Here is a 6,092-nt window from a genome sequence, read left to right as displayed (position 1 = left end):
AGAGGATAAGGAAGAAAGGGTGAAAAAAAGGGAGTGTAGAGTAGGGGAGGGGACAGTCAGAAGTAAAACACTTTTGAGGAAGAATAGGTTAAAAGAAGATTGCCAGACACTTTTTGTGAACACATTTTCCCAATATATAGCACAATGCCTTTCACATAGTAGGTACTTAATAAATGTTTGTTGAATTGACATGAAAAGTTTCATATATGTAAGTTTATAATTTTAAGGATATGCATGTATAGATCTATACACATCAGTCAATAAGTATTTAATCACCTACTATGTGCTAGGTACAATGTTAGGCACAGGAAATACAAAGACAAAAGTAAAACAGTCCCTGTCCTCAAGGAACTTACATTTTATTTACAAATACATACCTAAAATAGATAGGAAGTAATTTACACAGTGATTGCACCACAAACTGGAGAATTGGGAAAGGCCTCATATCTACGGTGAAGTTTGAACTGAGTTCTGAAGGTGACAATAGGCTCCAAGTGCTAAAAGGGAGAAGGGGATGCAGCTTACACGTGTGGAACAGCCAGTAAAAATCAAGTGACAAGAGGATATAATTTTGTGTCAGTAACAGAAAGAATGTCATTTTGACTTAATGGACAAATGATTTTTCCAATACTGTTATTCCAATTGCAAATGATGCCTAGTGATTGGAAAAGTCACCTGTTTCATAGGTTTATTTACTTGTAAAAGTTAAACCTCTGTACTGAAATAAAACAAATAAAGGATGTTTTTATGCTATTGATTAGTTCCTATTTATCATGCAGATTAAAGAGGAGAGGTATGTTTTAAGAGATAAATATGGATGTCACCATTATCCTGTTAATAACTTAATTATACCATTGGGAAATTGGGTCAAGTTTTAAGCAACATTTTTTTAAACCACTAAAATGTAACAAAATGTCAAATGTGGTAGATGAAAACATTAAAATTTTAATGTCTGTTTTTATGTATTGCCTTTGTAAAAGTCAGCAAATCTATGTTAGTAGTTTGCAAAAGATAAATTAATATCAATATAATGACTGTACATTTTAAGAAATTGACTTTTTGCCTAGTAAATTCACAAAGTGTCCATTATTCTATATTACCTCATGCTCAGGAATATTATTGTGTGATATATATTGATATATACACATTATATATATAGATATATAGATATATATCCACAATATCTGTCTATATAAAATATAAGGCTTATATGTTTAGTAGGCATACGTACATATATAACGTATATATGTATGTAGAGATAGAAGGACACAAACTTTTCCTCTGTTGGCAGTTTCTTTGCAAGAAAGAATAAAAAAGAAAAAAACGTTGAGTAATGTCATCTCATATCAGTTGTTCACATTATATACAACTTTCCATATCCATAGTTACCCCCTTTGTTGAACTCTTCTATAAGAATCATTATAATTGCAGAGTTCAGATCTTTTGGGGTTTTGTTGTTGTCATTGTTTAATCACTCTCACCAATCTGCATTTACTCCTATCCATGAAATTTTAAAAGAAGCTGGTGCTTTAAAAGTGAGCTGACTACAACCACTACACACTTATGCTATGTAATCATGACTAGGTCGTCACTGGGGCAAAGCAGGTTTTTCACTCCTCCCTAATTGATTTGCTAATCCATTCACCACAGTGACTCAAATTACACTTTTCTCCCTCCTTCAACGTGCCTTGGCTCTCCTCCCCAACTCTCTAAGATGAAAACTGTAGCCTCAGTTTCATGGAGTAAAAATTGAGCCTTTTGCCCAGAGTTTCCCTTTCATGTCTCCTCATTCCATATCAACCAGATGCCTCCCCCCACCCCTCACCATCTCCTATTTTACCTCATGTTGTTCTGGCCCTTCTTTTTACCAAGAAATACCACCTTCCTTTTTTTAATTTTTACCATTTCTAAAAGACTTGTCCTTATGTCTTTTTTTTTTTTGGGTGGGGGGGTGAGGCAATTGGGTTTAAGTGACTTGCCCAGGGTCACACAGCTAGTAAGTGTCAAGTGTCTGAGACTGGATTTGGACTCAGGTCCTCCTGAATCCAGGGCCCATGCTCTATCCACTGTGCCACCTAACTGCCCCTCCAAATCAAATTTATGGAAGAAAAGGTTTGTTCCTTCTTTGTTTACCAGGCTATTTCATTAAATGTCCTTGCATTGAATTAATGGTATCCTTAAAAAGAATGTAGGTTTGTAAACTAGGATTTCGAATGGACATACACCCACAGAATGCCTTGAACTTGGGGTAACCTTGAGTGGCAGAGCAGTCATGTACATTGTGGGAGTTTCACCCCAGATGGCAAATAAGTATTATACTTTGTACAGATGAGAATACATAAAGAGGCAGGATTCTTATTGTTTGTGTGTGTGTGTGTGTGTGTGTGTGTGTGTGTGTGTGTGTGTGTGTGTGAGATAGACCCTTTGGAAGTCTGTTGAAGCCTATAAACCCCCTCCTCAGAATAATATTTTAAGTACATAAAATGAAATATAAATCAATGCAAAAGAAACAAATCATATTTCTTTTAAAAGATGTATATGTGTGTATATGTGTGTGTATATGTATACACACACACACACACACACACACATATATATCCTCTTTGAAGTTTAGAAATCACAGAAAACTTCTGATCTAGGAGGTTCTGGACACCACATTTTAAGAGGGACAGTGGCAAACTAGAGTGAGTGTAAAGGATGGTGATAAGGATAGAGGAGGATCTGAAAAATCTAGGAACAATGGAAAGAACTGGATCTGTTAGACTTGGCAAAGTAAGACATGGTGATAAAGGTTAGAGGTTAGGACATAATTACTGTCCCTCTTCCACAAGTGTTTCACTTCCATTATATAAAAAAAAATCTGTTATTCTTCCCTATCATGATCTCCTTTTATTACATCTCTCCCTGTACCTTACCCACCCCTCTCAAACCTCTTCTGCATTATCATTATTTTTGTTTTGTTTTGTTTTTTGTGAGGCAATTGGGGTTAAGTGACTTGCCCAGGGTCACACAGCTAGTAAGTGTTAAGTGTCTGAGGCCGGATTCGAACTCCTCAGGTCCTCCTGAATCCAGGGCCAGTGCTCTATCCACTGTGCCACCTAGCTGCCCCCTGCATTCTCATTTTAACTTCTAATCCCTTTACCCCTCACCATTTCCTCAGGGCATTACCACTTTTTAATTTCATTTTTCTTTCTTACTAATCTCCTCTTTAACCAATTCAACTCCAAGATGTTCCCTGCTCTCAATCTATTATTCTTCTGGCCAATTATTACTCATGCCTTGCCAAACCCCAACTCTGGATTACTCCAACCATTTATCTTCTATATTCTTGCCCTTGGGCTGCTAAATGGCAATGGAGAAAGTCACACAACGATTGAATCTTTCCCTAAGTGTTTGGGAGTTATTAAATTAGGTCTTATGAGTCTCCTCTTGCTCACATCCTACATCTCACTCATGCATTAAAAACACATTTGTCCTCTTGCTAAGTTTCTGTCACAACTGCTCCTTATACTTCTATGATCCTAGAGGATCCCCCAAATGAAATGTTTCTCATTCTATGAGAAACACTTGAAGAAAGTGATTGAGTAACAAACGTTATCCCTAACTGGAATAAATTGAAGTATCTTAGAATTCTCTGAAGACATCATTGGTGTCAACAATATATTGGATGTTCTGTCTTCAGTATGATAAGATCTGACCTGTGTAAATGCTTTATTAGAACACTCATTGCATATAAGAGCCCTAATTCAGAAGTTTCTTGGCTTTTATCTTCTGTGAATTTTTGTCTCAGATGCTTCCTTTTATTTTATTCTTTGTTAATACTCTTAAGTATCTAATTTGAAATTAGATAGATGTATATAAAGAGATATATGCTTATATATACATGTATATATATGCACACTTATATGCGTGTATGTTTATATAGGTTTAGTGTTTTTTGTGGAAATTTCTTCCCATTTCTTGGGAAATTTATTTTTTTTTCTGAATCTCAAATCCTGAGAAAAAATCAGCCAAGAAACTGGGAAAAGATATTATCATTTTCCTGAATGAATTAAAGATTAACAATTCACACACAAACATGATTGGCTTGAAGCAATCCATTGAATCAAGTCAAAAGTAAGAGCAAGAAATGCTGACACATGTAGTCCACATTTCAAGGAAATGAGGAAGGAGCATGTAAGAGAAAAGAAGTGGCCATGATCAATCTTGCTTTTAACTGTCATCATGTGTCATCATCTTGGCCCTGTCTACTGCTAATGTTGAGTTATTCTTGCAAATAAAATAAATAAGCTTATTTACATACTATACCTTATACAAATGCTATGAGTGGTATTCCAAGAAATAACAAGCTTAGAAGCAAAATAAATCGTTAAATTGACAGTTTGGGAACCTGATTCTGTGTAGTGCTATTAACTTTGCTAGGAGATCTAAATATTATAGCATTCAATACTACCCCATAACATTTGCTGATATTTTCCAGTGTTTGAATATTAAATATTTGCTGTAGACCAAAGTTCTTTATAATTACTACTAAACTTAATATTTCCACTTATTAAACAATCCCTAATTTCAACTCTTCTCTCTTATCCCACAAATCTAATTGCCAAATTTTATAATTTCTTTCCCTACATATTTTGCATCTATCCTGTTCTTTTCTTTCACTCTTCTACTATCTTGGTTCAAATCCTCATCACCAGGGGCAGCTAGGTGGTGCAGTGGATAGAGCACTGGCCCTGGAGTCAGGAGTACCTGAGTTCAAATCCGGCCTCAGAAACTTAACACTTACTAGCTGTGTGACCCTGGGCAAGTCACAACCCCAACTGCCTCACTAAAAAAAACAAACAAAAAAACCAAATCCTCATCACCTCTTCCTTAGACTATTAAATTATTTACTAATTGATTTTCCTGTCTCACTAGTAACACACACACACACACACACACACACATTCCAATGTAAGGGTATTATGTTAAATACATTTTATTATGAAGCCTTTTTAAGAATATTCCCTCCAATCATTGATGTTCCTGACAACTAATTCTATTTGCTCTTATTTTCTTCTATTTTAGAAGTACAGATTCTTGGGTCATTTAGGATCAATAGTTTAGTTGAATGTTGTGAAAAATAAAATTTATGTTCATTTGCTTCCATAGCAATCATCTTAGATACATCTGCTTTCTTCTACTGACTTTTTTTTTCTAAAAAGAGAACACTCCCTTTCTAGTTTTAACTACTTAAAGATACTACACCACACTTTATCAGCAATTTAAGGAATTTCCAAGGGTAATTAAGGATATTACCTATTACCTGAGAAACTAAGTGTACAGTTGATAGAGTACCAGACATAGAGTCACAAAAACTCAACTTCCTGAATTCAAATCTAGCCTCAGACACTAGCTGTGTGAGCTTGAACAATTCATTTAACCCTGTTTGCCTCGGTTTCCTCATCTTTAAAATTAATCTGGGGGAGGAAATGGCAAACCCCTCCAGTATCTCTTCCATCATGGGGTCACAAAGAAAGAGTCAGACATGACTAAAAATGACTGAACAAAAGCAATGCCTTTAAAAGAGGTGAATCCACCACCTTTACCAAAAGAACATGGTAAAAGAGACTTCCTTCCAGTGAAGGATCAGACCCTTTTATTCATTCCTGCTAATCCATTCTCATTTCCTCTTGCTGTGACCTGTAGCATTAGCATTAAAGAACAGGTTCAAAGACATAGGGAACTCCTAGATAAGCAATATCCATCTACCAGCGTAGATCAGTACTTTCTCTACAACTTAGAGTCAGAGTATTACTTAAAGGACTGAAAAGTTAAATGTCTTATTTAGGCTTATACAGCAATATATGAGCCAGGGAAGACCCAGGACTACTTGGCTCTAAGGATAGTGCTCTATCTCTTAAACCATGCTGCCTCTTAGGGGTTGGAGAATGATAAATAATACCTCCAAGACAAACATCTTTATCTGCATAATAGAATTTACTAAATATCTAGCTAAAAACTCAGAGAAAGAGCACACAGCAAAGCCTTATTTGCAGTTCACTAATTTGGAAGATTTGATCATTCTTACATCAAGTTAGCTCATTTAATTT

This window comes from Dromiciops gliroides, chromosome 6, assembly GCF_019393635.1.
Source record: "Dromiciops gliroides isolate mDroGli1 chromosome 6, mDroGli1.pri, whole genome shotgun sequence".
Lineage (NCBI taxonomy): Eukaryota > Metazoa > Chordata > Mammalia > Microbiotheria > Microbiotheriidae > Dromiciops > Dromiciops gliroides.
This window is presented reverse-complemented; position numbering follows the sequence as displayed.